Source organism: Sorghum bicolor, chromosome 8, assembly GCF_000003195.3.
Source record: "Sorghum bicolor cultivar BTx623 chromosome 8, Sorghum_bicolor_NCBIv3, whole genome shotgun sequence".
In the NCBI taxonomy this organism is placed as follows: Eukaryota; Viridiplantae; Streptophyta; class Magnoliopsida; order Poales; family Poaceae; genus Sorghum; species Sorghum bicolor.
This window is the reverse complement of record NC_012877.2, coordinates 45,077,865-45,099,946: the sequence shown is the minus strand read 5'-3', so window position 1 is coordinate 45,099,946 and position 22,082 is coordinate 45,077,865. Positions and strand designations below refer to the sequence as shown.

Sequence of the window (22,082 nt, the reverse complement as noted above, 5' to 3'; positions counted from 1 at the left end):
TCAACACACATGCAGGTCACCAAAGCCTAATTTTGTTTTTTTGCGAGACCCAATTATAGACACAGACACTCACATACACAAACGCACACTCACCCCTATAAACGCATGCATGAACCCCTACCCCTATAAGCATCACTGAAGAACCGAGTTGGACCAGCATATCTCGAAATTAACGAAGTCACCACAGGCACCTCGCTGTTGATAAATACGTCACCTTGAAACTAGGCTAGATGTTACATGATCTATCCTAATGCCATTTCTCAATCCAAAGTATGGGGATAGATATAGGACTGTCCCATTTTATTTATCCCTTTAACCAAACGAAAAATAGCACTCATCTCATCCATCCAATCAAATAAGGAGTGGTACCATCGCATCCAAAAATCATAGACAAGGATCATCCCATCCCAAATTCTCCCAAATCATAGATTGCTATATATACATTTAACTAATTACTAAAGAAGTTTCAAAACATGTAAGGATTCTAGAACGACAATGTAGAGGATATCCATCTCATCCCAAGTTATCTGTAGAGTGATTGAAAGTATATATGTAGAAGTATTTTGATTCATGACATGAAGCTATTTTATCCTTAAAGTACTTTGATCTATGACATGAATGCTAAAGAACACTTTTAGATACTCCAGACATGTTTACCAATAATGTACCGTTTGTACTACTGATGACTAAGCTGATATTCAAAGCGCGAGGTGTCAAATAGAGAGAACTAGTGTTGTGGAAACACTAAAGCTTTTTCCAAGACATCCTTGCATTTTGTATATATTTTTTGTCTATCTAGACACATGAATCTTGGAAGATTGACGAATTGGCTCTAAAGCTAAGTTTGCGAATCTTCTGAAATTGTTCCACATAAATTACAATCTCTGGTTAAATCAAGGCAATAAAAATAGCTGAGCAAAAGAAACTTGTAGACGATGTCTCCAAGGACAAGACTAAGCCGGCCTCTCAGATTGGTTGTCTTTAGTTGACACTAGACAGGCAAACCAACAGGAACATGAAATTGAAAGCGACACAACCGTGATGGAGCATCTTATCGTTCCCAGCATGGTCAGATGAAAAGACAAAATTCTTGAATCTCGTCTAGGGCTTGTTTAGTTCACCCCGAAATCCAAAAAGTTTTCAAGATTCCCTGTCACATCGAATCTTGCGGCTCATGCATGAAGCATTAAATATAGACGAAAATAAAAACTAATCACACAGTTTGACTGTAAATCACGAGACGAATCTTTTGAGCCTAGTTAGTCTATGATTGGACAATATTTACCACAAACAAACGAAAGTGCTACAGTTCCGCATGATACTTGAGGATAGCTGACTCTGAAAGCTTTGTTTGGTGTCAGACCAATGACCCAATCCCCTCCAACTGGCAGTGAAATTAGTACATTATTTTTCACCAATCCCAAGGAATTGGATTCAGTCCCCACCTATCCACCACCAGGCCCTAACATATTGTCTGGGGAAGCAACAACTCCTATCCCATAGCTTATTATCACAGGAGCTTAGCTTTTTGTCTCAGCATCTGGCCTCATGTAAAGTAACTAACTGACCAGGAGAAAACAGAGGAACAAGGCCGGCCTGTACGTATCAAAACTTGAGACACAAAAAAACAAGAAGATCAGTTGGAAACCGCAGCAAGTGCACGATAAAATTATGCGCGAGCTGACCCAATGATGTTGCAATGTGGCACACAGGAAGTGCCTTGAAGCAGCATCCGATACTGATGGTGTTCCAGTAGCAGGTCAGCGTCATGGAAAGGGAGTGCAGAGGGGCAGTAGGAGGTCGTCGTCACCGGAAAGGGAGGTGCAAGCTATTGCTATTGCTAACAAGTCAAGGCAGCAAAGCAGCCGGAGGCATGCAGATGCAGGCGTAACCAAAAAGAGTGCAGGGTATCTGCAACAGTGACACCACGTCAGAGTGGGGAAGGCAGGCTAGGGCATCAAGCAGAATAAGGCCTGAAAGCGAGATGAACAAGTGACACACTTGGAGGTGCCTTTAATTTAAGCTCTTCCAACCACCACTGAAACCCAACAATATCGGTACTTAGGCCGCCATCAAAGAGCATCAAGGTGCATTTGCATTTGCACCGTGGATCTCGCACCGACAGATGTACCCTGTGGTTGGGTGTTATTATATTATTAAGGCAGAAAACATTCTGATTCTGCAATTTAAAATGGCAAGGACATGAAACGTGTGGCCAATTGCAGTTTCCTCACCTTACATTCATGAAAGAATATACACCATTGTTGGTTTGTCAGAAACAAAACTGATAACATTGGTTGAGAATTGCAGTGGTTATAAATCACTGCATACACCTGATAGGTTGTCTGTAATGCTGGCGAGAGGTATCATATCTACATGTATGAGAGAGGATTATACTAATATACTAATAAGTTATAAATAGTATGTGCTAACCATCAGAGGCAGTTCATCTAAGATGGTAAAAAGTGAAAATCAGTTCATGGTACGGCCTTGAGAATCTTTTCTTCTGCAGGGACTACTGTGCTAACTGCTACCTTTGCGAAGAGCAACTGCACTGGGCCTCCCCTCTAGTTTCAGTTTTCTCTTAAAAAAAAGGCGTATGGAAGGAAATGGACATGCAACAGAAACGGAAGGAAAAAAGACAGATGTAACTGGGGTGCATCATGGAACCAAATGAAGACTCTTCTATACAGGCTTCCCAAAACTAAAATCACTACTAGGATTGAAGAACTATATATAGGACAATAGCCTCGTACGCAAGAGTTTCATACTAGTTTTAGTCAATCAACCTAGTTACCCAAATCATATCCAGTTGTTCAGATATACTTTTCTAAAATCCTATCACAAATTAATTACTCCCTCGTCCCAACAAGAGTACACTTCTAGCTACAGTGCTAACTCAAACATTCTTAGATTTTACCAACTTTTACAAAACATGTACTAATATTCATTATATGAAATAAGTACTATTAGATTTATTATGAAATATGTTATCATAAGCACTGACCAAAAGATAGAAAATTATTTTCCTTGCTGCAACCACATAAGAACATGTTTTTCCCTGAAAAATAGCACAGCAGGTGGGCTTTTTTAAAAACCGGAAGTCAAACTCCCGACCTTTCAGATTTTTTTCATAAAATGAGAAATAGCTTATTTTAATATTGCAAGTACAAGCTTTTTAAGTTAGAGAATGTACACTCTATGGTGAGATGTAATCTGATGTAGAGGATCCAGATTGCACATTAGCGTCCATATATGTAAAAGAATAGACAACATTGACAAGACTCAGTCTTGCATGCACGATTAGAAAAAATAAATAGTGCCATTATGCTGAAAGGAAATAAATTTTACCATTGCTAACGTACTTCTCTTCCTTTCAATTTTTCAGGTACAACAACCTGTCACACTGTTCATAGTGGATGAACAAAGCATCATCTTGTCCTCATTTCATTTAATAAGGTAAAGGAGACAAAAACAGTTTTGCAATCCTACCTGAGAAACCGAAATGTTTTCATGGTTATCTGTCACCAAAAGTTTTATACATTATCAACACCAAAAACAAGACTTAGTGTTCAATGTATCTCATTGCTTGATTCACAGTCTAGCAGAAACTATAAAGAAAGAGACTGGGAACAATAAACCATGCAAAGGGCTACCAAAAGGACCAAGCAGGCATCAAAAGAGCACCATCTACAGAAAGTGAGTCTCTGTCATCCAACTGAAAGCACTGGAAAGGATATTTTATGAATTATGTGCCATATAAACAGCCCACTAATGACTTACTCCAGTACATAGCTAGGTCAATATGCCATTAAATGAAATGCATTTGCAGCCTAGAAGGCCCAGAAGGGTAAAGAAGTAAATAACTGTAGAGGTAACAAAGTGTTTAGTCTGAACAGACAGAATACAGAAGTCATAAAGCAACCATCATGTACTTGTCATTGTCATTGGCAGTTTGTTTCTGTGACTGGCCAACACGTGACTGTGCTAAGCGAACGGGGCTCGGATGCTGCATTCGCAATTTCCGATCGTGCAGTACATTTTTCAGTGTATCCTGTGGTGGGCGGTCGTCGAATGCGCATTCGACATGAGGCATTCGGCAGGCTTTTCTTGTGATTTTGGCTGAAACGTGATGCAGCTGCGCAAAAAAACAGGGCCAGCAATGAGAAAAGTCAGCAAAGTTTCAAGGTTTAAAATATTTTAGCGCTTCCTGATAGTAGAACACAATAAGACAAAATCAGTCAGAAAAGCCAAGATAACATTGACATCACCAAAAGATATGTTTGAAAGAATAACCCAAGCATCGAGTGACCCAAAGAAACAAAGAAAAGGTTTGGTCCAGAGAGACTTTTGGACTAAATGATCAGGAAGACACGGTTACTTTAACTACAAGAAACAGAATCTTGTTTTCTGTCTTTTATAGAAAGATAGAAGGAGCCTCTGCTATATCATTTAAGGAAGCAAGCCAGTAATACAAGGTTTTGACTATATAAGGAACCTAAAGACTCCTGAACCATTAACATATAGCTTCCACCACAGGGCCCCTGGAAGCTGGCCGTCGCAGTCTCACAGAGAGATATACGCTGCATCTGCAGGCCTTGCTGCAAAGAGATCTCTCTAATGCACTAAAACACTTGTGCTACACACCTAGTCACCTTGAGACCACCATTGAAAACCTGTGGATTACGCTCTTTGCAGATGTTCTAATCAGTGTAAATGTGTAGGGCCACAGTTGTTCTTCTCAGTTGCTTGGGCAGATTCCTGAGGGAGGCTGACCACCATTCTTTGACACTGTAAGTATCAATAGGTGGCTGCAGTACAGTCCCTGTTGAAATCCTGACCCTCTCCCAAACTTCCTTTCCAAGTTGCAGCATAGCCACAAGTGTGCAGTGATTTCCTGTTCTTGGTCACTCAGAGGGCAGATTGGATTAATTCCTAGCAGTGAGTTTATCAGCAGTTAATATCTTACTCTGTACCAGCAGCCAGGCAAAAAACTTGTGCTTGCCTTGGGATGAACACCTCTGCTGTCAAAGCGGCTGTAAGAACCAGTGAGCAGCATACTGTATGCCGACTTGGCTATGTAGACGATTACAAGAGTCCACTTCCATCGAACCTCATCTGGGCGGACAGTTAAAGTGGTCTGTGAACCAGGTCCCAAAGCCTTACAAAACCCGCCATCTCTTCGGCAGAAGCAATTGAAAAACTGAGGTCCTTAGCAATAATTACGGCAGAAACAATTGAAAAACTGAAGTCTGAGTAATATAATCAGAAATTCATTTTCTGAAAGCTGAATGGCCATGCAACTAAATTAGTAGCATGGGCTAAAATAATGTTACCATTACTATCAAGTGAAAATCTGGAACTTTCATTTCGAGTTTCAGATCACCCCATGGATAAATGATACAAATATTTCCAACTTCGCAAAGGTACAAAGCTAAAAACACACAAAATACACCAAAGAGTATGATTCCCAAATTGGCAAAATGCTAAGAAATTGAAATATGTGTTTCATCCTGAATTAGCTGGCCATCAGCCTGCCGCACCAAGAGTGTGCAGAACTCAGCTCTAGAGCCAAATTGGCAGGCAATTGCATCTTTATCTTTACTGTCTTGTGCGCAATGGACTCCCCCATGGCATGCACTAGTTATGGTTGACAATTGCCTACCCAGTTTCCACTCGCACTCGCTCGTTGACAGTTGACATCAGGAGCAAAGAGGGCTCCGGTAAGCCGCTGATATGCATTAGCTGGCCACAGGAGAGACTCAGGGACATACACCACGTGCAAGTGCAATCTGCCTGTAGAGATACCCAATCTAGGTGCAGGGCTTATTATAAATTCCTCAGCATGTGAAACAATGATTGAAGACAAGATGCGATACTAATCATTACTCTAGATTTTTCTAGGATATAATAGCTCTTTTATTTCGACGAATCGGGATAAAGAGCCATTCCAACGGCTCTGACAAAATCATGGGATAGAATCTGGCCCCTTTTCTTTAGCTTAATAATAAAAAAAAGAGCGAGTTTGGCACTTTGTTGTACCGATCAGGTAGCTTTGATTCCCAATTTCTAATCACCGCACAATACACTATCTACTTTACATCACGAGGCAAATTAAATAAAATTTCTTAACAAAGGAAGATCGGAACACTTCACCTGCACAGGCAGAACCGCCGACTCCGGCGCTCAGAACGGCTCCAAAAATTCTGAAATGGAGGCCGGCGATCATGGAGCTCCAGAGCTCGAAGGGGCTAGAGGGCAGTTGGGAGGGGAATGGGCGGGGATTGCACCGCCCGCCGCCGGCTTCCAGTCAGGTGGCGCTACCGCGCTAGACCTGATGCGTGTCGGTGGTCGGATAGCTTTTGGGGAGCAGAAGCGGACAGCCGGACAATATTATGGATGAAAATAAAAAAGACTTTTATAGGTATGACATTATAAAAGTCAGGTAATTATCTACAAACCTATTAAAAAAGTTGAACTCTCATATGTATCACTGCTCCGAACTCTTTTACTCTCTACGCCACTTCGGTCAGGTATGAAAAGTCAAAAATATCTTCATGTCTAAATATCCAAATTAATTTTTTTGAGCATCTTAACAATTTTAAATGAAAAAAACTCAAAAATAGAAGTCGTAGATCTCATCGAGATCTACAATATTTATATAAAAATATTTTTATTTGATTTTGTATAAAAATATTTTTATAAGACATTAATCATATCAAATTATATATTTTTTGTATGGAATTTAATGAAAATAATTTATATACAAAACATATAGATATTATCGAGATCTATAACTTTGTAGTTCTGAGTTTATTCATTTGAGGTCATTAAAATGTTAAAAAAATAATTACATATTCAGCCTTAGGGTATTTTGGACTTATCACACTCACGGTTTGACACCGTCAAAGCTAAATCTGATGGAAATGGAACAAAGGATAAAAGAGTTTAGAGTAGTGGCACCTGTGAGAGCATAACTTTTTTTAATGACTTTTAGATAATTATCAACTTTTATAATGACATATATATAAAAGCCTCAAAATAAAACGAAGCACTGTCTCGTCTTTCGGATTCCACAACTCAACAAAATAATTATAAAAAAATTCTACTTCAACCCACCCCGAACTTTAAAACCGAACATTATACTTTATGAACTTTTCAAAACCATTCAAATAACCCAGATGGTTTTTGACACTGGTTTACTATATAGTAACCATGGTTTTGCTGCAGCGATTTGGTTACAGTAACCATAGTTTTCTACAATAACCGTGGTTTCATCTTTTTTTATTATTATTTATTTCAATTGAATCTTTAAAAAATTATAGTAAATTATAAAATAGAAAAAATAATTTTATGAGATTCTACATAAGTAAATCTATACCGTTAATATATAATATGATATACTTTAGTATAAACTTTATACAATAGATTTTATAAAAAAATAATAGATCAAAATCATCATTACTTCTTCTCCGGTGCACCGTTGTTCATCACCCGAATGTGATGGCATCTCTACCTCGGCTGCTACTGATCGAGCAGGCATCGGACATCTTCCATCGCTATCATTCGATCCTCTGTCACGCTGTCTCGTGCACCAAAGATCATGGTGCGCAGCAGGTGAGAAATATTTCGCCTAGCTGCTCTGTGTATTATTTTTGACATCTTAGGCAGTATATACTACAAGTCATTTAGAGCAACTCCAACAGGGCTTCTATTTAAACCCTTATAGTTAAATATGAGTGTGCACTCTAAAAACAACACTCTATAAGGGTCTCTACTAGAACAACACTCTATAAGGGTCTCTACTAGAGCCTCCAATTTGCGGTGGGCAACCAAATCTTCTCTGCATATCCTATTCTTGTTGGTCCAACAGCCCAGCCCCCATCTTTCTTGGTGTGACCATTACCTCTCCACACCATACAGACGCAGCCTCGCCCACCTTTCTCCAGTATCGATCTCCACTACCGCGCTTCCTCCCTCCATCCTCGATCTCCACCGCTGGGCAAATTCGCCGATGCGCAACTCCGACGTGGCCTCTTTCTCGCCACGCGGGCACTGCCCTATGCGCCGAGAGCTCTCATCTCATTTGCCTCCTGGCCTTTTGTGCCGAGGATGTGAGTAAGAAAGGTTTGACTCAATAATGTGTGGGTCCCACATTTCATTGTCTGCCAATTTGGATTTAGAGGCTTTCATTTGGGGGTGCTGTTGGAGTGGAAGCAAAAAAATTTAGACACCCAAAAGTAGGAGAAGCACCAAAATAAAAAATAAGAGCCCTGTTTTTTAGGCTACTACTGGAGTTGCTCTTATAAAAGCATGCACTTGTGTTTTCCAGATCAGAAATTCTTGACAATTAGTTTGTTCATGCAAGTCACTCTCTATATCACGGCTGTGCTCTGCTCCACTCGTGTCAACACATGCTGCTGCTAGCAAGTGTTCCTTTAAGAAAAAATTGGAACCGTCTCTGTGTACCAGTATATCTTGATAATCCAATATCAAAAGGTTGCACACAGTAGCATGCATCTGAATCTGATGGCGTGTGCTTCTGCTCTCTGTCAGTGGAAGCTTAGAGTAGTACAGTACGTATATACACCATGGTGTTGCCTTCATCCCTTCATTTATAATGTCACATACGCATGTGTTTTTCCCACTCCAGAAATATTATCCAATAATTATCAGTTTATTCAACAATATACAATATGTTGTCTGTTTTCATCTATCCAGTGGCGACATGGTCCTATTTTTTAGTGTAAAAGCAATTCCAAAGAAAAGGTCTCTTTTGCATTTGAACACTAAAAACTTCAAAAGCCCATAACTACTTAATCGTAGATCCGTTTTAAGCAATATAGTAAACAATATAGTATGTTTTTCCAATGCTTGGTGTAGTGTTCTTATTTATTATGCGGGCCATGTCTGTATATGTCTGCAGAAAGTGGTGAGTTCCAGAACTTCCAAGATCAGGAGTTTGATATCCTAGAACAAACTTAGTTGGAAGACAAGTGTCCTTAATCATACTTGCATCTATTTTATTTTTATTTTGAGTTAGCTTAGATAAACCATTAGTTTGGATGATGAGTCTAAATTTTGAATCCTGTGATAGGGTTTACTAGAACTTGTAATATCAACCTTGAAACCTGGGTTGGATGTTGACATGCTTATCCTTGAATTCTTGGGTTTGGGAAGGTTATAATTTAATCTCGATTAATTATCTATGCAATGCAGGAGTGGTAATGTTTTAGTGACATGGTGATTAGGAATCTGGCAGAATGGCTGGGAATGGTGGTGGTATGTTGTCAGAATTTGGTAAAAAATTTTTTGGTGGTTGTTGGAATTGGTGGAATGGTTTGTGCTTGTTCCTGCTTGGATTGTAAGGAGTGGTTCTTGAAGCATGTAACCCGGCATATTGGCACAGCCATGAGGTCAATATAGTATGTCTTGGCCAAGTAATTAGTTTTCTCCAAGTTATGCTACATCAAGATGGTTTGTGTGGCTCATGAGCGGGATTCTTTCCGTCCGAACGTTCGGACGGGAGCCTCGGTCCGATGATTGCCTCGCGATGTTCCTGCGCCATGGCCGTCCTCCCGCGCGTGGACGCGAGCAGCCGCTAGCACAGACGACGGTTTTTATTCCAGGTAAGTGCGTTTGATTTCCCTTTTGTTTCCTATTTTTTTTTCTTTTTTCCTTATTTTATCTTCTTTTCTTTTTCTTTATTATTTTTTCCCTCTCATTCGCTGTTGTCTAGTTTTCTTTTTCTTTATGTTTCTTTTCCTTTTTTTCTTGGTATTTTTATTTTCTTTATTTTTTTGTTTCTTTCCTTTTTTTTCTTATTTTCTTTTTATAGCTACAATTTAATTTTACTTTTACTTTTTTTGTTTATCTTATTTTTTGTTTTACTTTTTTTCATGTGATTTACATTATTCTTTTAGTTTTTTATCTTATTATTTCTTTTTTTTGTTTTTACTACAATTAACTATTATATTTGTTTTATTTTATTTATTTTTATATTTTATTCTTTTTTGTATTTATTTATTTTTCTTTTCTCTTTTATCTTTATGTTTTCTATAGATTCATTATTTTCTATTTTTCTTTTTTTTCTTACATAATTATTTTATTTGATTAATTTTTTATTTTTTATTTTTTGTTTCTTCTCTAATTAGGTTTTGTTTTATTCATGTTTTTTATTTTTTAATCTTTTTTATTGTTTAACCTTTTTTATTTTTTCTTTTGTTTTTTTGTTTTTTTGGGATTTTTCTTCTTTTCAAGCATCTTCTATTTTTATTTCCTTTTTAAAGATATTTTATGTTGTTTTTTTATGATTATGTATGATGTTTTATTTTTTTTATGTTTACATGATATATGTAGTGTTTTATGATGTTTTTTTATGTTCGCTAACATACATATCATGTTATTGTAATATATATGTGATGTTCTATAGTGTTTTTTGTGATGTTCACATAGTACATATACGATGTTATACGATTTATTTAGTGATGTTCTATAATGTATTTAATGATGTTCTATGTTGTATTTAGTGATGTTCCATTAGTATATATGTGATCGTCATGTAATATATATACGATGTTCTATAATATTTTTAGTATCATATATTTAGTGATGTTGACATAATATATATGTGGTATTCTGTAATATTTTAGAAATGTTCTATGGTGTATTCTGTGATGTTCGCGTAGTATATATGTACGTTCTTACAGTATACAATGATGTTCTATGTTGTATTTTATGATGTTCACGTAGTATATATGTAATGTTCAGTTATGTTTTTTGCGATGTTCTCATAAGATGTGTCTGGACCACGAGATAAATATCCGTACATAAAATATTTTTTTAAATATATTCATGTGGGGTCTTGTTTTGAAGAGTTTATTGCAAGGAATACGATGATGTAATCAGATTTTAATTTCGACATTTTATTTAGCAGCTACGACTTTTTTTACTTTAAAAACCTTCTTGCATGTGCTGATGTCATCTATTTTGGACTTCTCTGTATGCAATATAGGATAAACACAGGAAGAGCGGAAATCTTCTCTGACACGCAGACTCTATACGCATGTGGTCCAGGTGGGCGGGAAACGAAGCGCGGGAATCATTGGACCAAGTTTTCGGTCCGAATGATCGAACTGTAGCAGCCCCCGCTCATGAGGGTGCTCTGGGGTCATTGACTTATGCACAGGAGAGAAACCTTAGAGGTAAGTGTAATAGACTTGGAGGGAGCTTTGTAAAGCCCTTGAGTGTGATCCTACTGAGCACCTAGATAGTGTGAAGTGTGATGGGTGTTCATGCTCACTAAATGTATATTTTAACCATCAACAAGACATCAATTCATAGATAAAAGAGACATAGGCGATAGTGAATTTGGTTGAAATTAATGGAATTCCACTTGTACATGAGTTTTATTTGTATGCAGGGAAAATGTCGAAAATGTACAAGAATTTGATCACCAAGAGGCAGTCCAACACTTGTGGGCCCACTGGGGCCTAGGAGGGTGGCGGGCGCCAGGTCCAGGTGGCGGCCACTTGGGCCCACCTGGCGGGCACCACCCCACCTCCGTTGCCACATCACCGATCCGCGTGATTTCACCTCTGGCATCATCTGGAACGTCAAAGCAAAGTCGGTTTCATCCGAAGGGAGGGAGCAAGTGTCACATGGATTGTGGTTTTCCACCATGTGCACAAATGCTTCCTACATGTGCCAACCGACTTACCTGTGAAGCAAACTGCCTCTAAGGATGATCTGGAGCCATCGAATTCCATGTCGGTTCAGGGGAGGCAGCGCTCGCCACAGGATCCTAGCGCCCGCCACTCCACTTCGCGCCAGAGCTTCTCAGTCACCTCTGTCCTATAAATACCCCCCTAGTTTGACTGTATTTGGAGAGCCAATGTAGAGAGAAAGCTAGTTGAGTCATTTGTGCTTGTGTAGTCCACTCTCTAGTGAGACTAGTAGTGAGAGTGAGAGGGAAGAGTGAAGTCTGGAGGTGTAAGAGAGGAGTCTTCTAGAGCCTCTGGCATAGCTCTGGTAATTCCCTCTTTGTAAGTACTCTTGCATTATCTATTTCTACTTTCAACATTTACTTTGAGTACTTATTGCATTGAGTGCCTTTACTTATTGCATTAAGTGATATACTTATCGTTTGAGTGCTAGTAGTTCAGTTATAAATAGTTTAGTTGTCTTATTTACTTCTAGTACGGGTTCTTCGCCGCTAGTCGGTGCTCTAGTTCTTGCGCAGGATTAGAGTAGTCTCTTGTAGTGTAGGCGTGGTGCCTAGACTATACGTTACCTTGGATTGTGGCTAGGCCTCCGGATAGCTGTGGTAGTGCCAGGTGGTGACAGCCCTATTAGCCTATGTATTCCACCATGTTGGGCCTAATTCTTAAAACATAGACCTCGTTGTGCATCGTGCCCGATTAACTTGGGACGCGTACGGTCCGAAGTACTAGGTAGGACGCTCGATTGCTAAATTAGATATTCTTGAGCTAGATAGAAATATTGATTATACACTCTAGGACCTCTCCTATTTACGTCTAGGTTGTCTCCAAGTGGTAGTAGCTAGGTTATTACTTAGTCTATAACCCATATCCAAATTATCAGTTATTTAGATCACCCCTGCTAGATTAGGTTATTCTTAGTAAGTTCATTAGAGTCATCTCTTAGCCACATATAGCTTTCCTGTGGAAATAAATATGATACTTGGTACTCCCAAGTGAAGTGCTACAACTGATATTTACTGTGCGCTTGCAAAATTTCCAATAGACATAAGAATAATCAAAACACAATTCTAGTGTCGTTGTCGAAGGTTAGGCTTTGTGACTACCTTTAGTGATTGCGTTAAGAATTGCCAACAAGCATTTCTGGCGTCGTTGCCAGGGAAGCAATCAGCCTAAATAGATTTGTCTCTTTGATATTTGCTAATCCCTGTCTTTAGCGGTTGCGTATTAGATTTTTGTTTGTGTTGTGATTGTTTAAGCTAGGATGGCTGGATTTAATCTTCTGGATGATTATCAAGACGATCCTAATACTATTCTTAGAAGAGCAAGAGCTAATCTTACTCCTCCAAGAAGAACTTCTAGAGCTCATCCAAGGGATCCACCTCTTGATGAACATCTGTTAGATCCAACTAATCGCTCGGGTAGCTCAACCAATTCACCGACATCAACCAAATCTCTTCATGAGCATTCTACTCCTTTTAATTCTGATTTAGCAACTTTACTGTGTGCTGGTGATGTCAAGGTAGACTTCGAGCTTAAGCCTTCACTAATCAACATGGTGCGAGCTATTGCTTTTAATGGTAATCCTTTCGAGGATGCCAATGCTCATCTTCAGAATTTTCTGGAGATATGTGGCTTAATTTCTATCAAGGGAATTCGGCAAGACATCATTCAGCTCTGTCTCTTTCCATTCTCATTACAAGAAAGAGCTAAGCAACTTCCTCGCCAAATTCTTCCCGGTTGGTAAGACTAATCTTTTTTGCAGCAAAATTTCTAACTTTCAGCAGAAAAACCAAGAATCTATCCCTGAAGCATGGGAGCACATGCAATAATATGTTCAAGCATGTCCACACCATGGGATGCAAGATTGGTTACTAATCTAGAGCTTCTACCATGGACTCTTTATTGAGTCCCGTCATCATCTTGATGCTGCTACCGGAGGAGCTTTCTTCTCTCTTAATGTGAAGCAAGCCAAGGAGTTGATTGAAAAGATGGTGGAAAATCAAGGATGGATCGACAATCATCTGCAAGGTACGAACAATATTCAATTGGTTAACTCTATATCTCTAGATTCTTTGTTGAACATGTTAGATGAAAGAGCAAATTGGAAAAGAGATCGAGCTGCTATTGAGCATTATTCCAAGCTACGAGTGGCAACACCATATGAATATTGTCACGATGCTGAATATTGTCGAAGGAGGGACATTAAATCTCTTCTTAATGATGGTGGATATGGCCCACCATCACCAGCAACATATTTGAAATGGAATCTGCATGACAATAAAGGTAACTCTCCTAGCCATTTACTTGTTAATTCTTCGCTTGAATATCTTGTTTTTAATCAGGATAGAATTAATGAGATATTACATGCTATGCTTCTGCAACATGATAAAATGTTAGGAGAAATTCATGTTAAACATAATAATTTTACCATGTCTTTAAAAGAACAACTTAGTTTTAATAAAACACTAGAAAATCAAGTAGCTGACTTTAAAATCCCAAGTTGCCTATCATGAGAAAGTTAATGTTGTGACCACGTGAGGTGGTAAAACCACTCGTGATCCATCATATCCTAAGCCTGTATTGAAAAAGAAATCAATCGAAGTGGTGGAAGTCGAAGAAGAAGAAACTCCGGCTACACCCAAGGCAAAGGTAAGAACTAACCCTCATGAATTTTATGATAGGCATGTTTTGCAATTTCCAAAGTGAAACATGAAGGCAACAAAGGATGAGCAATTCAAGAAATTCATAGAGGTAATTCAAAAACTATATATCCATGTGCCTCTAGTTGATGCTATGCAAGTCCCGACGTACGCCAAATATTTGAAGGATATGCTTAATAAAAAGAAGCCTATACTGAGCGCAGAAATGGTAAAATTGACTGAGCAATGTAGTGCTGCCAGACTCAATCAATTACTAGAAAAGAAGAAGAACCCCGGGAATCCAACCATTTCTTCCTCAATTGGGACCCAACAATTTGATCAAGTGCTTTGTGATTTGGGAGCTAGCGTCAGTGTCATGCCCAAGGTAGTGTATGACAAACTTAGTCATTATTCATATCCCCAACCTCTATGGTTTTGTAGTTGGCAGATCAATCAGTCCGGTATCCGGCCGGGATAGCCGAAGACATCCCTGTGAAAATTAGAGATCTCTTCGTCCCGGTAGATTTTGTTTTCCTAGATGTTAATCCCGACTTCATGACACCGATAATTTCAGGATGACCATTTTTGAGTACTGCTAATGCCACAATTAATGTTGGAGCTAGAGTTATCCAACTCATCATTAATGGGAAGGAAGAAATATTTCGTTTCCATCCCCGACATGAACAGGGATCATCCACAATGGAAAAGCATGCTGACAATAATCACGGGTAGCCACTACACCAACCATGATCACCATGGAGAGGAATCCAAAGCTCCTAAACAAGGTAAGTAAGCAAAGGTACGTATTCTTACCCCTAATTTCACTTTGTTTTCATTAAGTAAATTTAATTTTCTACATAATCTAGCTTAGTAGGGTAATTAGTAGTGTCGAAATGAGTGATGTGACTGTTGTCAAATCTTAGCAGCACCGCTAGAATAGCGATGTCACTAGAGATGCCAATTGTGTGGTAATTCTAGACTAGTGGATAATTCCGCAAGCGCATAGAATGTATCGATGTAGCACTTTACCCGGGAGTATTCCAAGGTATCATAATTTATATTTTCTCAAGGGAAAGCAAACTAGGATGTGTAATAAGAGGAGATATCCTCTTGTTTACTATGGCCTAGGACGAACTAGTGGACTACGGGGTAAATGATAGATAGGATAAATGATAATCAAAGTAAAGCTTAAATCCTAATCTAAGGTAACTAGTAGTGATAGCTAGGTGGGAGGACAACGAGTGAGTATAGGACTCCTATGATGCTAACTTAACTCTGGTGGACTCGATCCTAATAGATAGATTAGATAGATAAACTGACCGTTACTACTTGTGTGAGGGGAGGAAACGAAAGAGAAGGAGACAAAACCCTGCCCAAGCGAGACCAAACTTATGTACGCCCTGCACATAGAAACTAGCCTCAACGTGGTGGGAATCCTAATGCCGAGCCCGAACTGTCACTTCAGGCCAGTGCGCCCATAGACCTTCCATAAAGACTAGTGGCTACCAACGATAAGACAAAGTATGAACACCATGTTCACACTTACTCTTACAACTCTCACTAACGATCAAATTAGCTCGAGCTCCTAGATTAACTTAGGACGCTGATCTACACACAAGGAGTGGTTCCAAGGACCAATCCACTATAACAACTATGCTACTAAGACTTAGCACACTACAAGACTATAAAGAGACTTGCACAAAGTAGTACGAAAGTAATACTAAGCAAAGTAAAGAAAGACTAATATATTAAAGTAAAGTAGTAAAGGGAAGATACAAGAACAATACCAGACTCTCTAGAAGGTGACTCCGGAGACCCCGAGCTTGCTCGACTCAACTCTAACTCCCACTACTAGACTAACAACTCCTTGATCTCTCAAGCTTATGAGTATGAAGATGCAAGAAGAGATGATTTACAAGTGAGGATCCAACAGCTATTTATAGAGGGAGGTGGAGTACGAGCTACTCTAGCGCCACGTCAGTGATTCGCGTGATGTTGCTTGATAGCCCTTGGATGCAACTGACCTTGGAACCGCCTCAAATCCAATGGCTAGCATCATTTCAGCATGTGTGAAATGTGGGGAAGTCGGTGGGAGCCAACCGACCACGACTGGCCAACAGGGGGATCGACCGATCCCCCTATGATAGGTGGGGCTAGCCTAGGTCGGTTGGCTGGTGTCCCCACTTTTCATAGAGTCTGGTTCTCCAACTTGTTGTACTTTGTCATGCCGGTTGTTGGGTATTCTTAACATCATTACCAAAAGTAGACTAAGTTCTCTAAATCTAGTAATGGTGCCAAAAATACCAAACCTATCCCTCACACCACTTAAGCCAAGTTGTCATCCCCAGCATGAGATGAGAGACGCGGTATTGAAATATGCAATTGCTCTTCTAAATAAATAATGAATGGGATCTGCAAGCGCACAGATTAATACCGATGTAGCATTTTAACTAGGAAGTATTCCAGGTATCGTTATTTATATTTTTACCACTGGGAAGGGATTAGCAATCATCAATATTGATTACAGAATAGAATATGAGATTGAGTATCTATCATTGCATGTATAATTGAGAACATTTATCTAACTCTTTCATACAGGGATAAGTGTCACATAAAGGATATATGAAATAATGAATAGTGACAAAGATAATTAATCTGATCATAACTAGCCACATAATAAATATGATAAGCACCTCAATTAGATACTCTAGAAAGTTATTAGCATGGAATTAGAATGAACTACAATAATATTTCCTAAGTTATTCTTAACTATATAGTCTAGCATTATCATAGTCAGTGCAAGCATACTTAGCAATCATTGCGAGACAAGACTACACCCATGCATAGTGATATTAGCAAGGTAAATGAGAAACATAGCAATCACTCCCCTGTAATAATGTTGCTCTGCTAGCCCAATACACGAGATGGGGACTATATAAGAATCAATGAAGCTGTCACTATCACGAACTACCCCACGATCTGGCATATTGGGTACAATCGCAGATAAATACGGTATAAGCACCACGCCTACACAATATCTATTATTTACCCATGGATCCGATGGATAAACGCTATACGATCCTAAGCATGTATATAGATCCAATCTAACTAAGCCAAGTACATAACTATGATAAACTAAGAACAATATAATCTTGAATATAAGCAAGTAGAGCAAAGTCATAAGCAATATATTGAAGTAGAACAAAGTCATATTCATAATATTGAAGAACAAAGATAATTAGAAAGCAATTAGAAACACAATTAGAGAATTACCAAGAATCCTCTTAACAGATCCGGAAACCAATCGAAGATTGACTCCTTCTAGTTCTAATCCTATGTAGCTATGCTAATCTAGATGTCTAATTGATGTGGTGGCTCTAATCTTGATCAGGGGCTTCTTCTCCCTTGAGGAATAATGAATTAGGGTTGAGAGGCTCCCTCCTCCATGGGCCAGGAGGTCTGGTTTTATAGTCCCTTCAAGTGAATATGGGCCGTTGGATCAAACCAACTTAGATTGAACGGTTATCCTTGATCCTTTAGGTCGGTGGAGATCTCCCACGAAGCAGAGTCCTGATTGGACTCTCAGAGGGGGCGGGCGCCCTGCCTCTGGCCCCGTTTCGCCGTCGCTTCGGTCTCGTGGCTTCTGGAGTCTTCTAGATGTAAGATAATTGCGCGGCACGTTAATATCTCTATGTAATCCCGACGTGGGGGCCTTTCTTCCGTATTTCCTGATAACCCCCTGCAGAAATAGACAAACACCAAAACTCGTGGAATTCTGTCAGATAAAACCCTAAGTCTAGATGTTGATTTCATTTGGACCCTTTTCTTTGTTTATTTGATAATTAAATTTGATACTTAAGGACCGTCAACAAACTCCCCCAAGCTTACCTCTTGCTCGTCCCTGAGCAAGGATAGACTCAGCGATGGATTAGAAGTTGTTGCAATATCTTTAAAAATTGACGGTACACATGCTTTTTAAATAAGATCTCATCTCTGAGTTAGAGTAAACTGTCAAGACTTAAAACTTACTTACTTTACCTTTTACCATGGGACTTGTAACCGTCACTTCTGTCTTGAGTAGTTAAAAGATAGAACAGTCTAGTCAAGTGCCATGTCTCTTATTCTTGATCAGCTATAGCTCTGAAGTTTTTGCAAATTTTCAAATAGAACTCAGAGATTCCTTGTATGATTCTCTCAAATCTCTCTTTTGTGGTATTTCTGGATCCTTACCAAGGCAGTGATGGTATATGCCTTCTCTCAAGATATGTGGTATTTATGGTATAAAGCATAGTGACGTTGCTTTCTCTCTCACCCTACTCTAATAAGGCTTTAATATCTGGAGCTCTTAGGTGGGAGATAAAATATGCATACTTACAAGACATTTATTGTATAGTCAAACCAAATCAAGATGTGCATGTGTGGCGAATGAATGGTGTATGGTGATGATGGTGATAACAATGGTGAAAGTCTAATTCTACATTTGCTCTTTTGAGGGGATACATACCTTCCTTGCTTTTTGAAACTTTGTGAGGAGAATGAGATGCTCTTCTTTTTCTTTTCTCTCAGGTGGGTATCTTGTACCCCTAATTCTACTGTCGGACACTTGTCCATTTTTACCTCTCATCTCACTTTTCCTTTTCTTTCGAGGTTCCGGGCACTTGCCCCTTTTTTATTTCCTCGTATCTCTCTTTTTTTAGAGCACTCATCTCTTGAGATAATATAGCAAGTGGTAGTAACAAGATAACTTGAGCATTTATTTCACAAGGAAAAACAAAAATATTTTTGGCTATTCTCTCCCGGATTAGGAGTAGAATATTTTTGGGTGATTCTGGAGATGGAAATGGATGGATATATGTGGATGGTACTTCCGGAGTAGAAGTAGCATATATGAGTGAACGTGCAAGTGAAATCTTGATTTAACCACATGACAAGCTCCTAAGGGTCTACACAGCTTGACCGCACTCAATGCTCATAAGCAGTAAATAGTAAATGTGTGGCTCAAAGTCTAGCAAGCATGTATATATGGCTGTGGTAGGAATTTAAACTCTCATCATACAGGAACTCATCATGCAACATTTTAAAGATTTTCAAAGATAAAATTCTCCAGAATTCTAGCATCTCTAGGAATAGATAAACAACAACTCAACCTTCCTATATCGTATCCATTAACAACTTAGACTTCAGATCAAGTTTTCATCCCACAAGTTTAGGTCTAGAGCAAGCTTTAAATTATAACAGTTATGTCTAAACTTGAGAGAGAACTTAAAATGTGCAAATTAGGCAGAGCAACTATTCATTATATCCATGCTTGAGTTTTATTTAGATACAGATTAGCATAGCCACTTTATTTATTTATTTATTAAACACACTAAGCAAAAGATGTATATAATTATAAAATCTTTATTTGGTTTTTCATAGTTTATGTATATTTATATTCTAAAATAGTATAAGTATAAAGATAGATAGATAGATAGAAATACTTATCGGGATAAATGGGGGTGCTCTCCCCCAAGCTGAATTTTGACGTAATTTCCCTTGATGTAGCTAGCAGGTGGCAGAAGTGTATTTGAAAGTCAGCAGTATTCTGACAGCAATTAGAATGTCCTCCGTCTGCTAGTCTTCTTGATTCTTAAATTCAGTGGAGCTCAAATAGACAACAAAGCTTGTGGAACTGATTAAGTGTTAGCATAAATATCTAGCCTTTATCATGTTGAGACTCCTTAATAATTATTACTCTTTATTTTTATATTTTAATTTTATAAAGCAGAAAAGAATATTTATTTTATTTTTATGCCACCACAGTGAATGTACTTATGGGTTTTATGCCACTCGTATCCTCACATGGGGCTTACTGTTTTTTACATTTTTATTTTCTTTTTAGGATAGCGTGAACATGATTAACTAAGCAAACTATTTTAAATAATTGAAAGGGAAATGATAACTACCAAGTTTACCTCTTGGCAAGGCGTTCGGTGTTTTTAAGTCCTCCGAACGGGACACTCCTCTTTCTCAATTGTCCTGAGGTTCGTTGGGTGGCGGAGTCGGTACTTCCGGCGGCACCTCCTCTTCATGTATAGTTATCTTCTTTTTCCATACCTGATTTGGTGCTTCGGTCTCCTCTGGATAATTCTGTTTAAACTCTACGTCTTCTGATCTTATCACTTCTCCTTCATAGTCTGCCCATCCATCCTTGATGATCTGCCTCCTCTGGTTGTGGTTGCGTCACTTTCTTACCTGCTTAGATTCTTCAACGATATAGTTAGGGTCAGTAAAATAGCGGCGTACCTTTTCTGAGGGGAAGTGCATATGGACTTCTCCGGTTCCAATGTAGATAATTGCTTTAACAGTGTTGAGGAACGGTCTTCCAAGGATGATGGGTGGATCGTATTCGTCTTCTCCCATGTCAAGAAAGTCTGTGTAGACAAAGTGATCGTCTATTTTGACTGGGACATCAGTTACTTTTCCTTTAACTTCTCGAAACGTCTGATCTGCCATCTGGAGCTGAGTGTATGTTGGTCTTAGGGGCATGGTCCCGAACAAGAGCCGATAGGTGACTACGGCCATTATGTTGACGCCCGATCCGGTGTCGCAAGTCGTCTTGTAGAAGCTGTATCCATTTATGGAGCAGTAGATGCTTGGCATTCCTGGGTCGTCCTTCTTGGTCAAAAACGGTGACTTAAGTTGATGATCTTGGCTTCCATGAACTGCAGTGACCATCTTAGCTGATTCGGTCCACACTTGCTTGTTCCTGTTCCTCCTGTTGGTCCTCTTCCTTGATTCACGTCTAGATTGATCTAGGATTTGGGTAGTCTTGTTCTTGAAGAAAAATGTCTCCTTCTTCCCTTTGATGTAGAAACTGATCTTGACAGCGCTAGCGTAGATGATAGCTCCCGTGGTGTTCAAGAATGGCCTCCCTAAGATGATGGGTGCCCTCTCATCATTTCCGGTCTCTACCACTACGAAGTCTGCTGGGGCGTACAAGGTACCAACTCGGACACAAAGGTTCTTCAATATTCCCTTGGGGCAAGTCATCGTCTGATCTGCAAACTGCAAACACATGGTTGTTTCTAATAAAGGATATGTAAAGAATTTTTCATAGAGTACCCTAGGTATAATGTTGACGCTGGAGCCAAAGTCGCAGAGTGCTTCTGGGACGTCCACCATGTCGATGGAGATTGGGATGATGGGGCGTCCTGGATCGCCTCTCTTGACCGGCAGAAGGTCAGTAGTGAATTCAGTGACGGAGTTACTCCAATTACCTGCATCAAACATGTCTACAAGATTTGCAGATTCTAATCCTTCTGGTTGCGATGGTATACCGGGGTTAGTAGTAGGAACAACAGCAGCTATTTGATTTAACTGAGATTCAATCGTTTTATTAAAGCTAATTTGATTCTTGATGGCAGTAGAGAAATTATCCATTCTATTATTTATATTTTCTAGCATTTTATCATTAGATGCCAATTTCTTAGATAGATTATCCATTAGCTTTCCTTGATTAGACACTAACTCTCTCAGGGGTGGAAAATTATTAGTATTGTTGTAAGAATTATTACCTTGATAATTACCTGAGTAGTTAGGCCTCTGTTGATTCCAACCTTGATTTTGTTGAGGACGGTTGTAGTAGTAGTTGTTGTTGTTGTTGATGTAGTTCACATCCTCAAGCATCTCAGGGCAGTGATTGCCTGAGTGTCCAGTATCTCCACACTCCTCACAAGTC

The 22,082-nt window shown here is 39.1% G+C and overlaps 1 long non-coding RNA gene across 1 annotated transcript; it reads right to left on the bottom strand.

The window, feature by feature from the left end:
* Positions 2,211-6,386, bottom strand: LOC110429567. Its single transcript, XR_002446653.1, has 2 exons — positions 6,157-6,386; positions 2,211-4,138 (listed from the first exon to the last, which is right to left on the bottom strand). It is a non-coding gene; the product is annotated as an uncharacterized LOC110429567 (long non-coding RNA).